This window comes from Peromyscus californicus, unplaced genomic scaffold (genome assembly GCF_007827085.1).
Source record: "Peromyscus californicus insignis strain IS unplaced genomic scaffold, ASM782708v3 Scaffold_11__1_contigs__length_118956290, whole genome shotgun sequence".
In the NCBI taxonomy this organism is placed as follows: Eukaryota; Metazoa; Chordata; class Mammalia; order Rodentia; family Cricetidae; genus Peromyscus; species Peromyscus californicus.
In genome coordinates this window covers 106,514,408-106,540,243 of record NW_026294402.1, presented here as the reverse complement: position 1 = coordinate 106,540,243, position 25,836 = coordinate 106,514,408, and the positions used below count along the sequence as shown (strand labels likewise).

Below are 25,836 nucleotides of genomic sequence, written 5' to 3'. Positions count from 1 at the left end.
GAGCATGATTATGGTGCAAATCACTCTGCTAGAACTCCATGGAAGTCACATGTTTTTATAAGCCTGATTTTTGTTTGTTTGTTTATTTGTTTGTTTAAAGTCTACCATTAGAGGCAGGTATCATAGAAGTCAAAAAATGAGATTTTTCATGGCATAGTTTATGGTAGTTATATATTTGTGGTCTGTTTATGGGGTTGCTAATGGCCACTGATAAGAGTTGCAGTTTTTGTTTTTGTTTTTGTTTTGTTTTGTTTTTTTCTTTTTCAATGTATTGTGTATTGCAGTAGATCTACGGTTAACCACAGTCTGGATTTCAGAAGCTCGGGCTCGGGTGTTGGGTATTGTCAAAATGATCTTTGGTAATTCCACGCAGAAGTGCACAACTATAATTTTGCTACCCATTAATAACAACCTAGTCAAGACGCCTGGAATCCAATGCCTTGCTCTCAGTTGGGGGTAGAAAGCTAAAATGGTCTGTCTTGGCTGGTGACCTATACTGTCAGGAAAGTAGGATGTATAGTTGCTCAGGGGTGGGCGGTATTCCGGAAATGTATTCACTCTCTTCACTGTACTTTTTCCTCCTTTTGGTAGTGTGCCCTTAGACAATAAAAAAAAAAAAAAAATGAATTGCAGATAATAAAAATAGTACATGTCTCCAAACAAATGGGTAAACCAGCGCTTTTATTTCTTCAGGTGTCAACTCTGCTCCCTGCCCCAGCCCTACCCCTCAGGGCTCTGCAGGGCTGGGTTTCTCTCAGTCAGAGCACCAGCGCTCACTCAGCAGGCGGGCGGCCGTGATCTGGGCGGTCTTGCATCCAGAAGACCAGCCTCGCTGAGCAGCTGGACTTGTGGTCTCTCTCAGCTCCAAAGCCCAGGCATCTCTAAGAGCTCAAGGCTGGGAATCATTTCGTGGGTGGGGTGAAGTGTTGCTGCCCAGGACTGTTCTCTGCACTTGGCCCAGGAGAGTGAGCGCGGGTTCCCGGAGCGCCAGAAGCTCTGGCCAACCATCCCTGGGACTGGAGGTGGTACCCCGGCAAGGTAGGCAAGGGCTGGGAGCCGGGGCGTGCCCGATGGCTGGGAAGGAGAGGCGGGGTGGCGGGGCCGGGGCAGCGCGCCAGTTTCCTCTCTGATTAATGATGCTCGCGCTGCCGCGCGCGTGGCTCATGCGCTTTGTCTCCAGCTCAGGGGTGGCGAGAGCGGTGGGGATGGCAGCGCCCAGCGCATCGAGCAGGTGCCGGCAGTGCTCAAGCGCTCAAGCCTCAGCCTCGCGTGGTGGCACAGCGGCCGGGCATCGCCAAGCATCCCCGCAGGGTCACCTCCCTTCGCGGAGGGGTCAGGGACACGGGTCTAGGACTGGGGCAGTTGAGGGGCCACGTGCAGTGCTCTCGGTGCCCGGCCGGACACGTTCTCGGCTGGCGGGGAGGAGATGGGCGCCGCCTGGGAGCAGTGCCAGTCGCGTGGGAGGGCACTGCCGGGCGGGGCGGTCAGGAGGGCCCAGCGAGGCTGCTGACTCCAGCGGGACTGTGAGAGCGACAGGCAGGTGGACGCACTCACACAGCCCGAGAGAGAACGAGTAAGCAAGGGAGAGAGGAAGAGAGTGAGGGAGAGAGAGAGAGAGAGAGAGAGAGAGAGAGAGAGAGAGAGAGAGAGAGAGAGAGAGAGAGAGAGAGAGAGAGAGAGAGGAGAGAGAGAGAGAGAGAGAGAGAGAGAGAGAAGACAGGGAGCACTCAGTGGGCAGAGAGAGGAACAGGACAGCCAGCTCAGTACACATGCTCCCTGCAGTCACCTCCGCCCACCCAACCCCAAGAAGTGGCCGGAGCGCAAAGTAGCAGAGACGCTGCGGGTTCCGACGATAGGAACCTGGTCCCCGCATTGCTGGTGGGACCGCAGGACGTGGAGGGACAGACAGATCAGCGCACGGACTGGCAACCGGAGAGAGTGGCTACTCCCGAGAGAGAGAGAGGAGCGGAGCAAAGCCGGGACCCCCCGGACACACACCCTTCCTGGTGCGGACAGACTGACAGACAGGCAAACAGACAGACGGGAGCTCAGCAGCCTGGATTGGCATGCAAGCTCTCTAGCAGCGACGACCTCCAAGCGTCCGGAGCGGAGACAGTCCGCCAGCTGCAGCCACGCGGTGCCCACCAGTGTTGTGTCTGGGCTGCGCGAGGACCCCTGCCTCCAAGCCGAGGGCTCCTTTCGCTAGCAGTTAAATAAATCGGCCAAACAACAGAGGCAGGCGAGCCACAAACCAAACTGACCCAAAGCATTCACTGAGAAACAATAATTATTCACAAAAGCCCCAAACGAAATCCAGTCAGTCAAGGCACCCGGACGCTGGGTAACTCCACTCTGTTCCTTCAGGTAAAACGCCAACTCTTGCGACTTGAACATCGCACCCCTTTTGTGTGTCACTGTTGGGGCTTTCTGTTTCCACTGCCCCCTCCCCTTCTTTCTACCATCTATGTGTGCTTTCCCGTGGAATTGTTTGTCTCTGTTGTTTCTCTTCTGTTTCCATGTCTCGCCGAAGGCATGGGTGGACTTCCCTTCCCCCAAATCAGGCAGAAATTGAAAGCTGAGAAGGGGATTGAAAGGGAGGATGCTTTCTGTAACAGAAGTTTCCAGTGATTTTATGTGGGTTTTGTAGTGCCAAGTTTGGAAATTCTCTTAGTTCAGTTGAAAAAGAGCTGCAGAGAAAATGGAAAGTTTTCACTTTCTTCTTTCACCGCAGAGGTCCTAGGTCCCAAGAGGTTGGGGCAGGGGGTAATAATATTTTTGTTTTAGTTTTAAAATCTTGAAATCATTTTCATAGCAGCCTCCAATTTAAAGTTAGAAGTCTCAGGTGATAAACGTGGCAATAGGATTGACTTTGAATCAGGCTAGCCTTTAAAAAAGTTTCCTGGGAAGAGAAATTATGACTTGGTATTTATGTCTCGGATGTGTTAAATTCAAACCTTGGTCCCCTTCTGCAGATACAGAATAAGGCCAGCGTGTCAGTGTAGAGGAAAAGCAAAGAGCAAAGTCCCGGGATGGTGAGCTGGGAGGTGCAAGGCAAGGCTGCTAGGACTGATCTCCTTGAGGATGTGTTACAGATGGAGACAATCAGTTCACTGCCTGACTTCCCAACGTACTCAGTCAGCTCTGCGGGCAAGAATGACAGTCTCCAAAATTGAAATGAATCTGTATTTTTTTTAATTTTTTGCTCCAATGCAGAATAAATCTGAACTGTGCCCACCCCTTCCTCATCTGCCTTAGAGATCAAGTCTGCTGTTACTGCTTTAAGTAAGCAGGAAGGAGACATGACAGGGAGACATCCATTCTGTTTTAATTCTGTAAAAGTCAGAAAGCCTTTGATACACACTTCAGCACGCGTAGACTCTCTCCTTTCTTCTTCAGTATTATGTTGCCATAGGGCGGGGATGTCTGAATAGCATTTTAGCTAATGTTATTTTCATGAAACAAAAAACAGTCATTTGGAAGGCACATGCTCTGGTTATGCGTCGTTCAAACAGCGGAGTGATCTTAACGTGGGGCTGGCTGTGAGAGACCCTGTCTCTTCAGGGTTATGTAGCTCTTCAAGGTATGTAACTGCTTATGTTTGATTCTCAATTTCCTTTGTCTTCATCTTCTTTTACTTTTTAATTGCTTTGACTGGCAAGTTATTTTTATGTTTCTAGAGAATAAGTCTAAATGCATTTTAAGGTGATAGATACACTTTGGTTTCATTACAAAGATTGGAAAAGATAATCTCTTGCTGTCTGTGCTTGCCTATATTATTATGATTTGGTTTCAATGTTATGGTAAAGACATTGTTTTATACCATCATGTTATACATATCTTAGTTCCTCTCTGGGTATGATTTATGTCATCAGAATGATAAAGTAACTATTACTCTCCGTGAATGCTTTTTTAACAGTACTTTGTTTGGGTGAGGCATATTTAAAGAAACTTACCCAGCTGTGGGGAATGCCTTTAGCTTTCTCGGTGATTTAATGTCCCTACATTTCTTTTTGGTGATATTCAGTTCAGACCCAGACAAGTAAGTGTGTGCATGTGTGTGTGTGGTTCTGTGTGTGTGTGTGTTATTAGACTTACAAATTGCCAATCTCCCAGAGACTGTTGTAGTAGATCCCAGTTGAGTGTGGTTACCTTGTGAACTGTAGCAATCGCCCTGTTGGAGCATGCTGCACTGGGGGGTTCTTTGCAGTCTGTTTTTAATGCTGTTTAATGAAGGAGCAGGCAGCTCATTCTGCGATGAAAGAAGCATGAGAAAAGGTAGAGCCCTGTGAGGCTGTGAAGACTGCAGAGCAGAGGAAAAGGAAAGGTAAAGACAGGCTACAGAGGTGGTCGTTTGAATCCAATCCTCATATCTTATGACAGGGAATCCATTGGTCTGAGTGAGAGAATTCTCTCTGAATGGCTGGATAGGTCTTGCTTTGACTTCTGCACTGGTTCTTAGAAAGAAGACTCAATAATCTGAGTTCCTTAAAACTTGAAGGAGATGCTAACTGGGGACTTCCTGTGTGTCTACTATTTTTAATACAGACTGTGAGAATGTTGGGTAATGAATGCAGAAATAATTTCAAATTCCTTAATCATTGTTCTTCTGTGGCAGATGGGTTGGACCTTATGAAACATTCTGAGATTCAAAGAACTACCATTATCTTCAGATGCGGGTGGTAATCTGAATTTCTGCCATGGGAATTGTTTAATTTTTTGTCATGAACTTGAAACTTTGCTCCAAAATTATGACAACCAAGGGAAGTGGGGAGTTTTAGATGGGTGTGATAGAATATTTGGGTTGTTTCTTCCCTTTAAGTTGAGGTAAACAACCCACACTTATTTTTCTAAAGACTACATATTTTAAAATGTGCATCTCAGAGGTAGCATTGATAACCTTTAGAATGTTATCCTTGGGGGCAAAGCATCTTCACATGATAGCACATAGATACAAGAAGCCGTCTGTCTGCACTGCTGTTGCCTCTACACCTGTCTGAAGGTACCAAGTGGGGATGTTCAATCAGAAAGGTGTCTTGCTCATTTTAGCATTAACAGCAAGCAATCATCAGGTCACTCATTTTTTCCTCAAAGTGAAACTCATTAGATTAGACAAAACACTTAAGTAGTTTCAAAATTAATAAACACAAGAGAATGTGTGCAGTTTATATGAAATAGGGGGCTAAGTCATATCATTTTGTATTAATGGCTCTATACGAACTTAAAAAGTCAATATGACTGAGACTAAGTTTGAAATAAAACAAACAACTAAGAATAATACTTTGCATGAAGATATTGAAAATTTTGTTTGTTTTTGTTCATTTGTCTTCCAACTGGTATTTCTAGAGGGGGAAACTACCACATTGGCTGTTAATAATCCCCTTGGGTCCCTGCCTTTTGCTCCGGAGTACTGGTGCCTTTCTCAAGCTTCTCAACTCCGAGGGCATTAGAATCCGAATTCAAAGTGCATTTTGTCTTTGGACAAGATAATGATAAGCTATTTGAGCAGAGCTTAACATGAATCAGCTTCTGAAGACACAATGTAGATGGTAGCCAGGCGTGGATATGATGGAGAATTCTTTTAGGACAAGGAGGACAATGTGAAGCCCACAGAGCTGAACACTGCAAATTAACTATTTGTTCATCAGTCAGTTTAATTTGAATCTGGTCTCTGTCAAGATTAGGCAAGAATGGGAGACCTAGAAGTGTAGTTGACACGGGAAGCCATTTCTCCAGGGGTAAGTACTGACATCATTTGAATGGGGTTGTGCATTTAGGAATCTGTGACTCTCCTGATCACAGAAGGACCTGGCTTCCATAACAATGCATTGGGTCACCTGGGAAGTCTCCAACATAACTTAAATTGATGATGTTGTATTTGTAAAACATCTGCTTCTTTAAGACAAAAGATCTTTGTATTTTAAGAATTGCTTAATTCAGAGGTTCCATGTTCCTGTGAGTTTTACTTTTTGTATTGTTCACCTCTATACTTCACATATAATTTGAAGAACACATTTTAAGCACAGTTATAGGTATATACTAAAGGATTGTGTAATGTGAAAAACACACACATACACACAGAGGCAACACAAACAAGACTATGTGATTGAACTTATTTGCATCTTTGCTTCTAAGTTCTGAGTTTCTTTTAAGATGTTTTCATGGTAAGTTCTTAAAAATAGATTTTTTTCCGTACTCCAGTCTTAGATTAATTTGGATCATGTTAGATTATTGTTGGCCATAGATATTGAAGTGTTGATTATGTATATTTACATCAGAGACATCTCATATCTGTAAAGATCCAATATGAAATGAGATATGACATAAGTCACCATGCATTTACTAAGCTTGATAAAGAGTAAATTCCTTAAGTATCAAGCTCATGCAACAGTTTTTAATGTTGACAAGATTATTATGCTATGGTCCCCAATCCTTTTCTGTCTGGGGATATTTTCTTAGTACATAAAACATATGCATAGCATCTTGAGTGTGTCATTGCTGGGGCACATTTGTGTGTTAGAACAAAAGAGCAATGGAAGCAAGGCAGAAAGTAAATTGAAATAGTTACACAATCGAAGAGGCAATGAAAAACAGAAACGGGTGTTGTCTTGACTATATCTTCAGACTGGATCCTTAGCTTTATACAATGCTGCTGCTGCTGTTTCCTCTCCTCCTCCTCCTCCTCCTCCTCCTCCTCCTCCTCCTCCTCCTCCTTCTTCTTCTTTCTTTTCTAACTGCCAGCATATCTCCTGGCACTGCCAGGTGGAGAGAGGAGAAAGTTAACCATCATCTGTGGTCACAATAGATTGATGCTTTAAATTCCATCTATTCATTTTTCCCATGAAAATCTCTCCCAGAAGTGTTTATAACCATAACTTAATGCATATAACAATATGACAAACTTGCAAGGTGTTTATGCTCTGTAAAATCAAAGTTAGGATTAAATGGCTATTGTAACTTATTGAAATACTGATGATCACTTAATCTAGGAGTGTCTCATTCAAAGCATATATTCATAATTGTTCCCTATCCATAAATTCACATCACATTTAAAAACATTACCACCACTTCTTTTATTTAACAACAGATAATCATTAGCTTTTTCTTCAGGAAAGGTGAGACACAAATTGTCTCTTTTATAAACAGGCTTCTAGCACGTTCTCAATTTTCATAAGACTTCAAGATGATATATGCAGTTATTGAATTAAAAATAATTGGGTTCAATATATAAATTATTACAGTTCTGCTAATGTTAAAGTCTACAACCCCTTAAGTGGCATTCATTTAAAGGTAAAATCATGCAAAATTTAGTTCTATTTTAAAGAGAGGACTCAAGACTTTTAGGAAGACAACAGTGACATCATTTTCAATTTCAAGTATTTTAGCAAATTTTTTAGAGGTTCACTGGACATATCGTGGGCTATATTTTGATGCAGAAACACATAATGTGTTGAAATATCAAGTCTTCTCTTCATAGCTGTTTCCTAGAGACAAATTCACGAAGTTTATCTACCTAAATGAGTCTAGATTGATTTCTTGTTTGTTGCCCTCATCATCCAATTTAGTGTTGGTGTTCTTAATAATCTGCATTCTTTTATTTCCAGGTCACTGGTTGCTTGTTTATTATATACTAAATACAGGATATAGAAGCAGAAAGCATAACCTGAAAACAAGCCAGGACGGTGGGTTTTCTGACATGTAACAGATTTCCTTCGTATTGCCTAGATAACAAGCCTTACTTCAGAACATTCCAGCACACAAGATCTTTACAGGAAGAGGAAAATGAGCTTATTCATCCTGGCATTTTGATTTAGATTAAGAATCACCACAAAGAAGGGGCTGGAGAAATGGTTCAGTGGTTAAGAGCGCTTGCTGGTCTCACAGAGGATCTGAGATCTGTTCCCAGTAGCCACATGGCGGCCCACAACTACTCACAGGCATGCTTGTGGTGCACATACATACATATATACATACATAATACATACAGGTAAAACACTCATACGTACAAAGTAAATAAATTTGACAGTAATTTAAAACTATGGAAAAGGAATCAACATATAAGAGATAAAACATTTCAATGTCTTTAAACTAACATGGAACATCAATTTCTAAATGCTTTTGTTTCTCCCAGTTTAAATAAATTATCTTTTGATAAGTACAGAGACCACCCATATTCTCAACATTTCAAGTTGCTTTCAGATTTCCTCAATGTTACAGCAGTTTAGAAAAATCTAGACCTGGACCACAGAATTTAAAGGAGGGGTAGGTTAACTCGTTGACATTCAGAGGTTAGTCCTGGTTCTTTCATTTTGAATTTGCCTATAATAAGCTCAATGGGAAAATTAAAAACTGTCAATGATGTTCATGTTTCTAAAACCACAGACAAAATTCTCACAAGAAGTGCTAGCATTTATTTGTAGGAAAACACAATGAATGATGTCTTCGCTTCATGTTTTGCTTGTCACTATGTGTAACTTCGGTGGGAATTCCAGTGCAGCTGGCTGCTGTGGGGTGACTTAATGGCATCATCAGCTGAGGAGAAAACAAGCCGATTCCGTCCGCCGCAGAATGAACATTTCTGCAGCGCTTGCCTTAGCTACACACTGCTTCTCTGAAACAAATTCTTAAATGAATGTTAAGCAACTTTGTAGCTGGAAATGGTACACTTTACACTTTGATTTATTTATTTTTAGGAAATGAGTCTACACAGTTTATTGTCAGATCATGACTCCTTATGGTACAAAGTCAAAACTGGTGTTGAATTCTCCCAAATGAGTTGTGAGAATTATGAGGGGAAATGGCTGAGCTAACACACTCACACTGCATAGCTTCATAGCTTTATATGTTTATGTTTTATTTATTTTAAATTTATTTAGCTGTACTGGTGTTGGAAAAATTTTAGGAGGTCTGTCCAAAACTCCGCTGCACAGAGTTGATCTAATGATCTCTTATTTTATTCATTTCCTGACCCCTTTAATATTTCCCTTAACACATTTCTTTTATAAGGACTGAAATCCTTTTCAGTCTTGAGGTTTTCACATACTCACTACGAATGTTCTGGAAACATTCGGGAATGGAGTGTTTATCAAGCTGCAGGAGCTTGCTGTAGAAACCTGCTCGCCCCAGAATGTCATGTGTGTTGTAAGGAATGCATGTGTCGTCTCACAATTGCTGCTTTTTCCCAGAACTATAAATAACTTCTGCTTAGGAATTCTTTTCAGCATCAGGCAGTCGGAGACTAGACATGATGTACCGGTTCATGTGTCACAAAAATGTTAGGCTCAGTGAGATGACTCAGCTAGTGCAGGTCCCTGCCTCCAAGACTGACAACCTGAGTTCGATCCCTGGGACCTACACGTGGAAGGAGAGAGCTGACTCCTGCAAGATGGCTCCTGAAGGCCACTCACACATGGTGACATGTGAACACACATGTACAACATACTAAAACAAAGAATGTAAACATTTCTAAAAACTACACATCTTCTAGGGCCTTGATATAATTATCCTTCTACAAATGTTTTCTACATCTGTATGGAAGTTAGAAGCAAATATATTTTGACTTTAGTGGAGTTTGGGATTAGAATTCAGGTTAGAACTAGTGGAGAGGATGTGCTCACAGGTAGGCTAGGGCCTCCTGTGACAAGAGCAGAAATAGCTCCCCAGGAAGTGTTTGTGGCCTCCCTCAGATTCTGTAAACAGAATTTGCATTACAATCAAAGGTTCAGTGAGATAAAGCCTGCCTTCTGCACACCTCCAGGTATGTTCTCCACCTCACCTCCAGAAATGGAGTTGATCACTTGAATTGGTATTTGGTCTAGATAACTGGCTTCAGAATAAGGAACAAATTATGGGACCCTAGTTTAGTAGTGAACCCGTGCACTAGCTCTCTAATCTTAGTACACTAGTTAACTAACTTGCAATTTAGTTGGCTACTTACTGCTTCGGTTCCCCATTTAGAAAGTGGATTGAGACTCTGCCCTCCTCCCAGGCTCGCCTTCTGGGATTAACCATCCCTGACAGGAAGCAGAATCCACTAAAAGGAAACCTTTATCCTTTCACATAAGAACACTAGACAGATTCATTTCATTTCATAAATGAAACACAGCTCTCTTATTTATTTTATTTTTTATGTGTATGCTTTGCCTGCAAGTATCATTCTGCAGAGGCCAGAAGAGGGTTTCACGTCCCCTGGAACTGTGAACTGCCACATGTGTGCTGGGAATTGTACCTAGGTTCTCTGGTAGAGCAACCAGTGCTCTTGATCTAACACACTCCCTTTAAAAAATGTTTTAAAAGGAAGTTAGGGTTCAGAACCTTTCCATTAATAGCTTTCTTTCTTTCTTTCTTTCTTTCTTTCTCTCTCTCTCTCTCTCTCTCTCTCTCTCTCTCTCTCTCTCTCTCTCTCTCTCTCTCTCTTTTACATTTTTGGTTTTTCAGACAGGCTCTTAGTATGCGTTACAAGCTAGCCTAGAACTCATGATCCTCATTACTCCCAGATGCTGGAATTGCAAACATGCCACCATGCCCAACTGCCAAATGTGAATACCAATTTTGGTGGTTAAAATTAATGAGCAGCTTAATACTTCTGTCTACGACTCGTCAAAGCCAAGTTAGTAACTAAGTCTCAGGGTGTTGATTGTGGAAAGAGCACAGTTTTTCCTAAGGTCCTATCATTTATCGGTTCCTAAGGGAAGGGATGTCTGCCTAAGTGTTCCCCAAACCTATTGTTTGTTCAGGGCATTTTATTTGTGCAATTTCTAACAACTAAAACAGATGGCCCAATTTTCAAATCCTTGAGCAGGTTGGTGGTTGGGATGACCCCATGAAGGCATAACTTTGCAGTCAATCCTAGGTAGGGGGAGCCAACTCAGCAGAGTTCAGGTGTCATGGGAGATAAAAACAAGTTTCTAACCTAGGAAAAAGAGAATAGACTATGGGGGTTTGCAAGCAGCTTCTGTCATTCTCCCAGACTCTGGCTTCCTGTCCCCACGCTGTTTGGACAGAGCAGCTGAGATGGCCTCTGATCCCAAAGTGGCTGTGGATAATTTTGCTCAGTGAGTCAGCACTGGGCCTGTGAATATGGCCAGAGTAGAAAGGACACTGCTGTCATGACGGGGTTCCCACTTAGTTCCCCTAACAGGAAGCAGAGAACCACAAGCAGCACTCAGGATAGAAAAATGAGGGCCTCACAGAGCAGCAAATACATCTGATAACTGCACTGTATTTTCTACTGAAATTTGGATATCTTACATTTTTCTGGGGAAATAATATGATCTGTTATCCAACGAAAATTCTCAGAAGCCTGAGGGTATGCTTACAAACCTTTCCTATTACAAGATTTGCTGTGAAACAAATAAAAGAAATACATAGATACATAGATGCATACAAATACAGAGAGTGTGTGTTAAAATCAACAAAACACACTTAACCCCCAAAAGCTAACTCCATCAAATATTTTTTTTCATAGTCCTAAGCAGTTTCAGGCTAGTATAGTGATTCTAGATGGTAGTTACTTAACCAAAGCTTACTGAATTAAACTGAATTGGACCTTTGTTATTATTGATTGCAGCTCATATTTGGGGGTTTCTAATCAGTCCCACATGAAGTTTTAATTGTATTTCCTTCATGGAATTTCAGCCCTAGCAGATCTGACAGCTATCTTTCTGTAAAAGAACACAACAATATCCTTAAATGTAACATATAGCTGCACTAGAGATTTCCTCTTTCCTTTTCAAACAAGTAGGAACTCTGTGGCAATCATAAGGCCCTCCAGTGTCAGCATGTTTGAACCCAATGAGTACCTGCATGGGAGAAAGCTACAGTTAATACTCAGTTACCAAGTACTGGGAGATTGTGAGGCAAAGGCAAGCACACCATTTTGAATTCTTGGCTCACAGCGCTGGAGACATCTGGCCTTTCTCGGATGTGTGCTTAGGAAGGGATTAAGTCTGGCTTCTAGGGGAAGGGTCAATCCCAAGGACTGGGCAAGTGGGCAACCGCATAGCAGAAGGCAAGCTCAGTGGCAGAGAGCAGAGAGCTTTGGCCAACCAGGGCTTCCACAGGCAACACCACCTTTTCTAAACCACAGCAGAGCTGATCTCGATAGAGTTCACCTGGCTTGAATGCCAAGGGATGTATTAATCCTCCCAGGACCACTGATGACTTCTTTACTCTCAGCTGTAAGGGTGATCTTGCGATAGAGAAATACAGAGATGGCAGATAGATACACATGTGATAGATAGATATAAATGATTGCATATTTATATATAATGCATGCTTATATATAATAATACACATATATGTACATATATGTACATGTATACATATGTATGTGTGTGTGTGTGTATATATATATATATATATATATATATATATATATATGAGACTATTTCAAGTTAAACTGTAGGTTGCTCTAAGAGAGCTCAGTCTTTAAATTTGTTGCAAGTTTTTATGTCCACGTGTTTGAGAACAGACATTGGAAAAATGGGTCCACCAAAAAATTGTCTAACTGCTCTCAATAGACAGCAGCTTGCTGTCTGTGGTTAAAAGGAGGTAGAATTAGATACAATTCTGTAGGGAATCCCAGAGGAAAGAATAGTCTAACCTGCAGGTTACCTGCCAAGCACACAGTCACATCAGATAATTGCATTGTATTTTGTACTACAATGTGTGAATTTGACATTATTCGTTTTAGTTTTTGTGTATGTGTTCCTATGTGTGTACATGTGTATTGCTGGTATGCTGTGGGACTGAGATTGGCACTGGGATGGCTGATGTTTTGAGACGGGGTCTCTGTCTCTCACGCTGAGCCTCGAGCTCCCTGATTCAACTAGATTGGCTGGCCAGCCAGCTCCTGGGACCTGCCAGTCTATCTAATCCAGCAGTGGAGTTGCAGGTACCTGCCACCATGCCCAGCTTTTCACTGGCATCTGACTTCCTGTTTGCCTCACCTTACCTCACGAAGGTCCTCACACTTAAACAGCAAGTACTTGACCAGCTGATCCACTATGCAGCAGCCCCCCCCAGACCCCCTCCTCCTGGTTGTCCTCATAGTTGTTGTTGTCCTAGTCATCATCCTCCCCCTCCCCCTCCTCCTCCTCCTCCCTCTCCTCCTCCTCCCTCTCCTCCTCCTCCCTCTCTTCCTCCCCCTCCCTCTTCCTCACCTCCTCACACTCCCTCTCCCTCTCCTCCCTGTCCTCCTCCCTCTGCCCTCCTCCTTCCTCTTCTCTTTTAATGCAGTTCTTTCCATAGGTAGAGAGAAAACATCCAAGCAGGAGTCTCCTTCCTGAACTCATTCTCTGGGTAGAACTTTAGGGTGATGCTTTATTGATATGAGGCTCACAGGATCAAGTAAAAGTAGTGACCAAAACAAAACCTGGGAGTGGGAGTCTCAGATGTCCTCACAGGAAATGGCATCTTGATTCACTGTTCCAGCTTGGTTCATGTCCAAGTCCTTATCGCAGAACCTTACGCTGAAGAGAAAAACAAACAAACAAACCACGCACGCACCTATTTTGAGGAGTACCTATAAAGCACTTCGTGATTTCTAAGATCTCTTTTAGTTTATCATTTCTGTGACTCAATACCACTTCTTGTTGTAATAAGTGTGGGTCTGTTTTTATATCATATTGTTCATGAATTTTTATTGTAGTTTTCCCCTTTAGGCTGAAAGCAAGCAGAGTGCTGGGAAATAGGAGTAATAGTTTAGGCGGTACTCTTATCAAGATAAGTCAGCAAAGAAATCGGGAGGTGAGGTCCCAAGAACTGGGCTCAGGTCCAACTCTCAAAGTTACTTGTTCATTTCTTAAGCATTCTGCATTGGCTACATCATTTCTAGAGTGGGATTGCTGTGAGAATTAACTATATAGTGTTTATCCCAGTGATGGGCTTACTTATTTCTTTCCTGATCCTCATATTTTCGTGCTTTGCTTGGGTGCTTTGGTCATGCCTAGCGGGAATCCATTTTTAATACAGCCACACTCACATGTTAGGGGCTCGGGAGTCTGTCTTCTGTGGCCACCTGAGGTCCAAATCATCTTTCTAGCAGACCTCCCCGCCCCCTGAGTGGATGGCATGCCCTGTCCTTTTAAAGCCAGCTCGACAGAGACATCTTGAAAAAAAGATCCGGGTGAGGATGATTCAGAAATCCCGACCCACACAGAATTCCACGCAGCATTTCATTACCTGCTAACCTGACTCATCTGAGGTGAGACCATGTCTTTTTGTTAATTTACAAAGGAAGTTAACCAGGCTTCCTCCCAGACACATCTTGTGATAACATTGAGTTCAATTCTAGTACCCTTCCAGGAGTGATTTGAGTTACTATCTAAGAACTGGAAACGATCTCAAATAAAACAGGCCATAGGTTTGTGACTCATGCCATGGCAGAGAAAACCCATGAATCTATCTAGCACAAGTTGTTTGTAAAATCAGATTCATCCATTGGATTTAGCCAGACAAGAGAGCTCTAAATTTATATTTTCCTAAAATCACCAGAAAACATGACCTCATTGTGTTGACCTCACTGTGCAAAGAGACGTTCTGCTGTCTTAAGATGAGAAACGGTTGCTTTTTTCGTTGCTGATTGATTAGATCTTTGGGTCTACACACGGATCAGTCAGTTTGCTTGCTTTGCCGGTATGTGTGCAGCATGGAGAGACAGACCCCGACCTGCAGACCTGGGTCTCAGGTTGTTTTTCACTGTGTCTACATGAATTTATTTACACTTGGAGTATGGAATCAACAGAAAGCCCATGAAGTTCATGGATGAATACTGGGGAAGATTTAAAAAAGAGAGGAAAAGAAAAGGAAGAATGTGGTGTTTTTCTGGGCTGGTTAGAGGAGCGAGCTACCTGTGGCCATTTGCAGTGGCCATCACGCTTAGCTCTGCATTGACTCGCTCATTAGAAGCATTTGTTCTGCTCTGTGGGAACGGCTTGCCTCTGTGCTCTGAATTACCTTATTGCTCCAGGCAAAAAAAAAATCTTGCCAATATGGAGAACCAAAAAATGTTTATAGGCTGTTCGAATTGCTTACTAAGGTCACATGGACAAAAAAAAGAAAAATTCCGTGTTTTTTTTATTGATTCTGAATTTGCTTTTTAGTCATTTGTGGTCACATCTTTTTACAGAGTCATCACTTGGCATAAATCATTGCCTCTGTTGTTCTGTGTTCAAGACTCTGTGTGTGTGTGTGTGTGTGTGTGTGTGTGTGTGTGTGTGTGTGTGTGTTGTTGCGCGCATGCGCACAGGGTTGGGGTAGATATCATAGCTGCCCTGCCTTCTGTTGGGATCACAAAATACTAGTATCTCTGGTGTGATATTTTTTTTTGAGGTAAATAAGACAAAACCTTGTTTTATTCCTTTAATGATCTTTCTTTGTGATAGGAACTATACTGTATTATATAACTGTCATTTAAAACACACACACACACACACACACACACACACACACACACACACACACACAAACACTTATGTGGTATAATCTAGAAGGGAGACATTGAAAATCCCAGGGTCAAGGAAGGTTATGTAACAGAATTTTGGTACAAAAAGAAAGCAAAGAAAACAAGTACAAGTGGGTTGCCTTTGCCTGGGGTGGCTGCCATCCTGGACGTGTGTACTGTCCTGTGCCATTGGCCGCTAGTTTCACCTGTCCTTCTGCCATGGTTTTTCCTGAGCTTGTGGACAGGTCATGTGCCCATCTGGATTTGAGTCTCAGCCCCTCCTCTTCCTCACCTGCCCAAGATGGCCACAGGGAGCCTGTGGGTCCTTCCACAAGTTTTGTGTATAAATACTTCCCACGTAGTTAGGATTACAAGCTCCTCTTTGGTTTTACTGCTCATGGATTGTCTGCCAGTGAAAGCAGAGCAGCATGTAGCTCCACTTGCTGAGCATGTTCAAGGCCACCTTGGATTCCATCCCCAGCACCACACAAAAGAGGAGAAAAAATAAACTAGAAGATCTGAGAACTCAGAGAACAATGTGATGTTTTATTGTTTTAAATGCTATAAAGTTATAGTTTGAGAATGCTATGCGGTTATCTGTCCATGGATAAGTGAAAAAAGGAAGTGAACTTAAGGAGTGGCCAGAGCTTTGTTTCTGAAAAGTGTTAGCACTGTATTATATAATTGCAATGATAATAATAATAATAATAATAACAACAACAACAACAAAGGAGAGGGAAAAGACGCTTACACTCCAAATCAACATTTGAAGTTGTCCTAAATACTAACTTGACTCAGGCTTCTGGTTTAGGGATATAACAGTTTGTACTTAGGAACAAATAAATGCCCACAGAATAAGGAATTATAGAAAAACATTAACTTTTCAGGGGGGGAAATGAGCAAAATTTGAAAATAAATGGTTTTGTAGATTTGTATTAAGTAATATTTAAAGAAAAATGACCTTTTCAATTTTTCTCCCTAAAGGGTTCTCACACTTAAGACTTTCAAGTTCATGCCTTGAGGTACCACATTTTGGTTCTTTCCAGTGAAGGCATGTTGCCTGAGCCTGGAGATATACATTTCAAACAATCCCTCCCTCTAGTTTGAAAAAAAGAGCTGGGCTGTTGATCTCTCACCTGCCTTCTGTCCCCTGCAGGTTGATGAATTTATTTTTTCTGGGTACCAGCATGTATGGATGCGTTTTATTGATACTGGGGGTGAAGATACCTGTTTTAGATGACCTCCTTCTCCCAACGTTATCCTCCAGGACATTAACTGAGAATTAACCAGCACGATCCTCTATCAGATGTTGTTGGTCCTCAGTGTGTTTACTGCCAAGCAAGCCCCCCAACACCTGGGATGCACCTGTGCTTCTACAGAGCAGCAGCCTTCTGCCTGTGTTTGGCACCGGGTGACGGTTACTCTGCAGATGTTCAGGGTCAAAGTGGTATTTTTCTCTCCCTTTCAACCCTCAGGAGTCAGTTTCTCAGACAAAGGAAGTGGTGAGGCTAACAGAAGTCACAGCATGACCCTGAAGTAGAAGTTAAGTGTAATGGGTATGGTGAGCCTGTTTATCAAGTATTTGCGAAAGGCAGTGTTATTAAAATAGTCTAACAGGGAAATTCAAAGACAGTGCTTAATTTTTGCTAATGAGATGTTAAATCTTATTTCATGACCTGAAGCAAAGGAACAACTCAAATAATCTTATTTATTTTTCCCACTTAGCTAAGCTGAAGAAATACAGAACTGTAGAAATATTCATTAAGGGTAAATAGATTTATTTTCTCCAATATACTTAATAAGATATACAGATAACACATTGCTTCAAAATTTTTCATTTGTCTGTTTCATCTTGGCATTAGCTAACACCGCTCACATAAGCATCAACCCAATATGAGGAGGTTAGTTTAATTTTAAAGTAAAGAAACTCTTTTTGAAGGGAGAAGAGAAAACACAATAGATATATATAAACGGATAAACACACATATGTTGATATCTACACACGCATGTGTAGATATGTAAATTGCATATAAACTACAAAGTAGAATTTATTTATATACATGTATAAATTTTAAACTTCATTATATTATGGACATATTAATCTCTGCTATTCTAGAGTCTGTGGTATAGAGCTCACTGAATTTCGGTTCCTTTTGCATTTATTTATGTGATGACTGATGAATAATAGCCCATTAAGAAGAAGGTCACAGAACAGAATCAAGGAGGGTAGAGAGTTCGCATGTTCCAAATCCTCAGCCCAGTAAAGTGGAAAACCAAATAGAAGGTGGGAAATTTCACACAGCAGCTTTGGGTTATGCCCACATGCCATGTTTGATTTTACATCCCCAACCCCAGTGACCAACGCGAATACCGTTCTGTCTTTTATGCTCACTGCTGACCTGGGGGCATATTTTAGCCCCTGTGAGCTATGCTTTTCCTTAAGTGAGTCCTAGTGCAATGGACCCATGTGTGTTTCCTTCTGTTGTCTCCAGGGGAAAACTCAGACTGCAACACTTCGTCTTCTGTCACACTCATGAGAGTTCTTGCCAGAAGCAGTGTTTCTCAAACCTGCACAGACGTCAGCAGACACGAGGGGCTTTATAAAATACAGGGCATTCTATCTCAGTAGGTTGGGCGGGACTCAGAGCTGAGCTTCTAACAGGATCCCGAAGGATGATAGTGTTACTGGTCCAGGAATTACAAGCTGAGAACAAGTTATTTAAAACTTGAAGTTTCTTCACAGAATGCAGAGTTTGCATAGCCCATGGAATCCTATAACTTCAGGGGCTGAAAACTTAAAGAAGTAATGTAAAAACCTCAGAAACAGACCAGCTTCTAGCCTGGCATGGTAGCTCATGCCTGCAAACCCAGGAACATTCAAAAGACATTTTCCAAAGGAAGCTAATGCCCTTGTGAAATAACTGCAGTATATGAAGCCACTGGGATCTCTAGAAATGCCTAGAAGGTAGGATCTCTTCAAATTGGAAGGGTTTGAAGTCCATTGTAACCAAAGCTGTAATTACGGAATGGGGACACACAACTGCTGAATGGATGCATGCAGTTTTCTCGGTGAAAGACAGGCTGTGGCTAAGCCGTATGCAATGCTACCCAGGCAAGATAGGAACTCAGGGTTCCCATCTTCAGATGAGCAAGTTGAGGCACAGAGGGCAACTGCTAAGTCAGAGTTGGAGTTAGGCTTCCGGTCCTGGGTGTCTCACTTGAGGTTTGAAACTGACATACAACACACATTCTCTGCATTCTTCTCCTACGACTTAAGCCTGATATCCTTGTTAATCTCCCTTCCAGTTCACACACAGTCCATCAGATCTGATGGCACCTGTAAGCCCTTGTCCAGAACTGATCTTGTTGACGCCTTGGGGGGAATTTTCAGACACTCTTGTTTGAACCTATCACACAGGAAGCTGGTGGACAAAGTGGGTCTGCCCGTGCATGCACCTGTGTGGCCACAGCTACAGCTGTGACAGAAGGAAACACCCAGTAACGAGGGGGCTCCACGGTGGAGGAGCAGACGCTACAGGATGTCCTGGGATGCTCTGTCTTGTATAACCAGCAGGGCACTCTCTGCCAGCCACAGCAGACGCTCCATGACAGAGTAGAGAGTACATCCTAGAGGAAGCTGGGCAAGAGACCTGTGAGGCTGCGTCTTCCTCTTCACAATTAGTGATCAGGTGGGACCTGAAGGCACGAGACAAGAAGGCCCAGCTCTTCACTCCCTCTGACACATCTGGTGGAACAGCTAGAAGGAAATGAAGCAGCTATCCAGATGTTAGTGTCAGACAGTTTCTTTAGGCTCAAAGCAAGCCAGTGGTTTCTCTTACGGTCCCACGGAAGCCTGTTCATCAGACACAGCTTCGGTCAACCCAATCCTTGGGGATGGCTATGGACTGAGGTCAGCTCCATCTTAGGGTCTAACTCTTCAAAGAAATCGTCAAGCTTGGTGGTCAAGGTAAGACATGGTGAACCTTAGAAAATCTTCCCCTAAACATGGTTGCGTTTTAGCCTAGAGGCTCTGCATGCGTTTAATAGTAGCAGGTGTTTGTGACTGACAACTTCTTATTGTTACCCCCTTCTACAGGAGATGCAGGTGTGTGCTTCAGGTGTGTGTGAGAGAGAGCCTCACTCGTAGAAGCAATTGTGTGTTTCTTTAGGTTGCAGAAATGACACTGGTTAATAAGACATTGTGAGGTGGCTTCCTCTTTCTGTAGTACGTAATGATGGCTGTGTGTGTGTGTGTGTGTGTGGCCATTGCATTCATTTTGAGAAAATACACCCCAGGTATGTACATGGAAGGAGGTGGTGGAAAGCAGTGGACAGAGCATGGGTTTCCAGACCACAGTGGGTGATGTCAGTTTCTTTTGACCTTGAACAAGGACTCTTACATTGTAATCTCAATGACTCCTTCCTTTTCTCTCCTTTCCCTACCTCCATTTCTCCCTCACCTCCCTCACTCCCTCTCCTCCTTTCTGGTTTCTTCTTCCTACCCTCTCTACACATTTCTTTCCTTTCTACCCCCTTTCTTTGTCTTAAATTATATTCATTCATTCATTCATTCATTCACTCATTAACCAATTAATTGATCTGTGTGTGGCATAACCTATGCATGCCATGCATCATGAGGAGGTCAGAGGACAATTCTCAGGAGTCAGTTCTGTCCTTCCCCCATGCACTTCCTCAGGATGAAACGTGGGTCATCGGGCTTGGCAGCAAGCCTCTCCACCCACTGAGTCGTCCGGTCAGCCCTCTTTTTGTTTTCTTGCTCTTTTTCCATTTTCCTTTCTTTATTATGTATAAGTAAGTTGTACCAAGCACTAAAAGCATCGTATATAAAATGATCCTTTGGGCACTTGGCACATGAAATATAAATGAAGCCACAATAGCTGTTATTTTTACGGGATGTGTAAAGGCTTCTGTGCTGACGGTGAAGCAACTATGAACAGTCATGGGGGTTGTGATCACCACCGTCGAAACACTGACCAGACGCTGTGGTTCACTTTGTCACGGATATGCAGCATCCTTTTTTCTTATGTAGGAAGAATGGACCCAGGTTTCTTTTCCTTAGAGCAAGCACATCAATGAGTCTGGTGAGGAACAGAAGTGACCTAGTCGAGCTTAATTCCAAGACTTCCATAGAGGTAAACGCATATCTATCTCTGAAGGCTGAGAGCATCTAAAATGTGGTCTGTTTTGAAACTATCCTTGGCTGTGACTCTAGTATGCATGGCTCATGTGTTCTGTGCTGATGTTCAGGACTCTGCAAATGTTGGTCACAGTGTACGTGCTGAGAGAACACCCAGCCAATCTTCTGCAGCTGGGAAGAGCAATTAGCAGCTTCGTGAATTAGGGTCTTGTTGATGCTGCTGTCCAAGATAATCATCTGTTTGTTTTCACTAAGATGTTCTGCCTTCATCAGCAGCATCCAGCCTCATAGTTTAATGATAAGGCCTTTGAATCTCACAATAGTGTTTGGATTTCACGGTGGGAACCCCAACATAGTTCGCATTTTCTCTTGATGACTCTGGAAATCGACACACAATGTGCATATATATCTTCCATCAATTTGCCTTCATATCAAACAGAAAGGGAAACATGCTGAGATCTACAGCGAAAACTCTTTCTGGACACATCCGTTAAAAACAAATCTTTCATTTGGAATCCCGGCACACACACACACACACACACACACACACGTACACACGTATGTGAATCAAAACCCTATGACTCACAGCCTTAGCATAGGTTAACATACTCTAACTCTCATTCTGTGGTCAGACTCCCTCTATATCCATATGTGGTTTCTATTTACTTCATTGTAAATACCCAGCTGGGGATGTAGCTCAGTTGGTAGATGCCATGAAAGAATCCCCGTTCTGGAATCTATCCCAAGCACCCAGTAAACAGGGCATGGCAGTCCCAGAACTTGGAAGATGGAGGTAGGAAGATCCAAAATACTACATCAACCTCAACCTCGGGTTTAAAGCTGTTATGGGATATGTGAAACACATTTTTTGTTTTTTTGTTTGTTTGTTTGTTTTTTTTTTAAGTGAGTGAGAGAGAGAGAAAGCAGGGATGTAAATTAAAACATAATTAAGTAACAGCCAATCTTCATGGCATGTTCACAGCCACACCTAACTGAAGCACAGTGACCCACACATGCGTTTGCTCAGGGTCCTTCTGGTCTCCCACAGTTTTCAGAACAGAACTAATCTGGTCAGAAGAGGATCTTAGTCTTGATCAGAATTGTTATTTTCTCAGGGAGTGAACACCAGTCTTTAAAGACAAAAGTCACACCTAGTCACTCAATCAGTATTTATTGATGAGACTTAGTAGGACTTATTTGGGGAAATTTGGGTGCAGTAAAGGATTTCTTGTGTGACTGGGTCCACACATGCCTGAAATATATTTCATGCTTCCAATTCTGTTCTTCAGTCACAGCATCAAGCTCAGATTAGTTTATCTCTTTAAACTCCGTCTTACTATGTGACAGCAAAAATTACAAATAGCCAAAAGGTAAACAAATGCAAAACCTTAATTTTTAGAAACATCTAATTTCCTATTAGAGTCCAGATTCTTCTCAAGTCCTTGGCACCCAGATATAAGAAAGCCTGGTTACTGGCCTTGGGAAGCCTATGACCTCCCTGATGACTCTAGAGCCCTCTCTCTGAAGCAAAGTAGAGATGTGAAGCTTGGTGGAGACATTAGGGTGAACCCAGGGACAGGCAGGGGATTTGTTAGGGAGGTGACTCCTGAGTCACTCTGTGGGTTAGCATAGGTTCAGAACAGCCATCTGTCACAAACAGTGGGATGGATTTATTAGAGAAGGGCAAACTGGAGGTTGGAGATGGATGGGGTACAGTTCTACCTGGCACAGAGACTCAGTGCCTTTCCCCAAAGCCTATACCCTCCAGGGGCAGCTCAGTCAGGATGCCCTGGGGGACAGGGGGACAGTGGGGGGGCACAAGGACATTTGTGTATATAGAGACTCACTCATGTAAGGTCTTGTAATAAAACAAGATTGCTTTATGACAGGTGTGTATTGCTCCATCTGCTGGCACAGGAAAGCAAGAGACTCATTGCCAGGGACAGAACAGAGTTCCTGCCAGGACAGGCCTTCCTGGCTTCATTCTCCCAGACTCGGGCTCTGGACCTTCTTCCCTACACAGCCTTTTCAGAGATATTTTCAGAGGCAGTCATGATGCATCGCTCCCACATGAACAAAGATTCTGTGAAACATTTGCACGGAAATGGTTGTTTTCATTTTCTCCAGGGGACATGGGACACTAGTCAATTCGCACCTCTGAAAAAGGAGCATGGTGACATCTGTAACAGGTGGCAGGTCACCAGAGGACCTCCTGCTCTTGGCTTCACCTTGCTGCTGGCATAGTCTTTCTGGAAGCCAGCAGCCTGAGCTCTGACTGATTCTTTCCCACAGACCCTAAGTTTGAGTGTCAGCTTTGACCTCCTTTTTTCTCTTTAAAGCCATCTCAGACACTGCATGCAGCCTGTGCCCTCACCACAGGACGGCCACACCATCTCGAAAGAAAGGGCTAGGGCAGGAGATTCACACTTGGACTAGGTGTAAGGGGTAGGAGGATGGACACCACCGACTATTCAGCATATAATAACAGGTCACACCATTTTCAAATTCTCTTTCCTGGTGGGATTCCAAAAACGAATTACTAACCCCCGACTAAGGATGCTGAGTAACTGTTCATGCTATTAGATGTAAGAGAGATTCTGTTTTTATTTATTTGAATCATGGATTAGTCTGTTTCCTTGAATGTTGGGAACTATATATGTGTGTGTATGTGTGTGTGTGTGTGTGTGTGTGTGTGTGTGTGTGTGTGTGTGTGTATAATAAGGATTTATTTAGAATTTTTTCTACAATACTTATTAAAAACAAAATTAGTATGAGCAAAGTTGTGTAATTGTTTTAAGCTGATTTTATTTTTGAAAAAGGACTCATTTTTGTTTTATGTGTATAAGTACTTTGCCTGCATGTACACATGTGTACATGTGTGTGCCTGGTGCCTCAGGTGGCCAGAAGAGGACATTAGAATTCTCTGGAACTGGAGTTACAGAGAGTTGTGAGTAGCCATGTGAATGCAGAGAAGCAAACCCAGTGCTCTTAACCACTGGGCCATCTCTCCAGTCCCGAGTGCAAATTTCTTAAAGAAAGCATGCCCCTTACAACTTGTGGGACACTCACTAGGAGCTGATTTCGCAGCCACTTTTCACTGCTTCCCATATTATTGGAGTCTGTCTACATACATACCGATGGGCACACGGGCTGCCCTGATGGTTAAAGCCAGGTCCTTCTCAATGCAGTCTAAAGGTGAACCTTCTCGGCCTTGTAAAACACCAAATACTGCCTCCGACTTATTTTTCTGTGAGTTCTTTGCCATGTTCAGGACATCAGTCATTGAACTGTGAGGCTGAGCAAGATGACTAAACTGGGTGCTAAAGCTTCCTCACCCCTAGGGGGAGCCACAAAGAGAAGGGTAGCAATGAGTGGGAAAACGTGAATGTGGAGAGAGAAAGAGACTCCAGGTCCTTAGCAACAGTGTCATGATCTGAATGTCAGTTCTGCTCAGCGCCCAGGAATATGGCATAGTAGATGCTATTAGAGTTACTTAGGCCATTTCTCCTGGGGAATTCTGGAGTGGTTCTGTGCATATTTTTCATGGAATACTGAAACTTGGAAATGCATACAGAATAGAGGGAAAAAGAATACATTAATGTCAAATTATCTATTACATATTTTAAAAAAATCAACAATATTCAATTTACGTTTGTATACCCTGTTTCTTCCTGGTAATAACACTGGTGTCTCCGGAGAAAGGGTGCTTTGAACTTGTCATACCTTTGTTGGGAAAGGTATTGGGCCTGGCAGTGTTTGTGTGAACTCCTGTAGAATGGAAAATTAAAGCTCTAGAGAGACTAAATGAAATAATTCTATAAGCCAATGATCATTTAGAGCAGTGGTTCTCAATATATGGGTTGCAACCTCTTTTGCAAATCTCTAGCTCCAAAAATATTTACATTACGACCCAGAACATTAGGAAAATTACAGTTACAAAGTAGCAATGAAAATAATTTTATGGTTGGGGTCACCACAGCATGAGGAACTGTATTAAAGCGTTGCAACGTTAGGAAGGTTGAGAATCACTGCTTTGGAGTATTGATGGTTCTTCTTAAATGTTGACTTGGTTTAGAATCACCTGAGAGATGGAGAGAGCCCTTTGGTTGTGTCTGTAGGAACCTTTATTAGCTGAGAGACAAAGACTGTCCTGAATGTAGGTGATGGACCATCCCATGAGCTGGGGAGATCAGAGTGAACAGAAAAATAAAAAGTGAGAAAGCTAGCTAACTGCAGGCACTCTCCTCTCTCTGCTTCCTGGGCAGACACGTGGTGACCTGAGCAAGGCTGCCACACTCTCTCTGCCGGGAAGAACTGAGCTCACCAAAACTGTGAGCTGAAATGTACCTTTCTTCTGTAAGGGCGGTTTGTGTGGGAACCTCTGACCACAGTGATAATGTTAACTGCCATGCTCCCCAACAGGCACTAACTCATGTCATTCTTATTCCTCTCAATCTTAGGTTCCTGTTATGTTTTTAATGGAGTATTATCTGCTGGTGGTTCGGAATTGGGAGTGTAATTTTTGAGACATCTGAAAGAGCAGGGTTTAAATTTATAGTTAGGGCATTAAATACCCTCTGAATGTTAAGGTGAAAACAAATGAAACAAAAACACACAAACAAAAAACCAGAATAACTTTGCATATGTAGATAAGAATTCATACCATTAAAGGAAACCATACTTTCTATGTGTTTGCTTGTTAGTTTGTTTAGAATTAAATATGTAGTCACATGAGAACCAATAGCCAGGAATTATGACAGGCAAACAGGAGCCTTCAGTGTTCCTTTTGGGACCCTTATAGACAGAGTACAACTCCTGTGTTTTATAAGTACTGAAGAGTCTTTGGAAGGGTATTTTGAGAGACCATAGATAGGGTCTCTGGAGCAGGTTTTGAAATGGAGTTCAGTGTGCAGTTGTTTACCAAGGAACATTCTAGAGATAAACATGGTCAAGGGGCTGAGAGGAGAATGAGCTGGAAAGAGTGAAAGGGCAAGCTGCAGACTTAATACGAAGAACATGACCTCTTCCAGGCCCACAGGAAGATATGGAGCTAAAATGGCCTCTGGACTGCGGATTCCCAGTCTCTGGTACTCGCTACTGGATTAGTTATTTTTCTCATTGCTACGACAACAGCAACTTAAGGAAGGAAGGATTCAGTTGGTTCACTGTTGAGGGTGTAGTCCATTCTGGCAGAGAAGGTGTGGTGGCAGGCTCAGGAGACAGCTGACTTTACTAC

General features: G+C 42.7%; 1 protein-coding gene across 4 annotated transcripts in view; it reads left to right on the top strand.

Moving 5' to 3' along the window:
- The first annotated feature begins 787 nt into the window (after nucleotides 1-787).
- Arpp21 (cAMP regulated phosphoprotein 21) overlaps nucleotides 788-25,836 on the top strand; it is a 169,574-nt gene continuing 144,525 nt past the window's right edge. Inside the window, exon 1 of one of the 4 annotated variants that reach the window (XM_052722469.1) lies at nucleotides 788-1,038. The gene's annotated coding sequence lies outside the window, so the exon portion shown is untranslated. Of the gene's footprint in view, nucleotides 1,039-1,690; nucleotides 2,365-3,098; nucleotides 3,581-25,836 lie in introns of those variants that run through there. The other 3 variants (XM_052722488.1, XM_052722451.1, XM_052722478.1) reach the window with 3 other exon arrangements.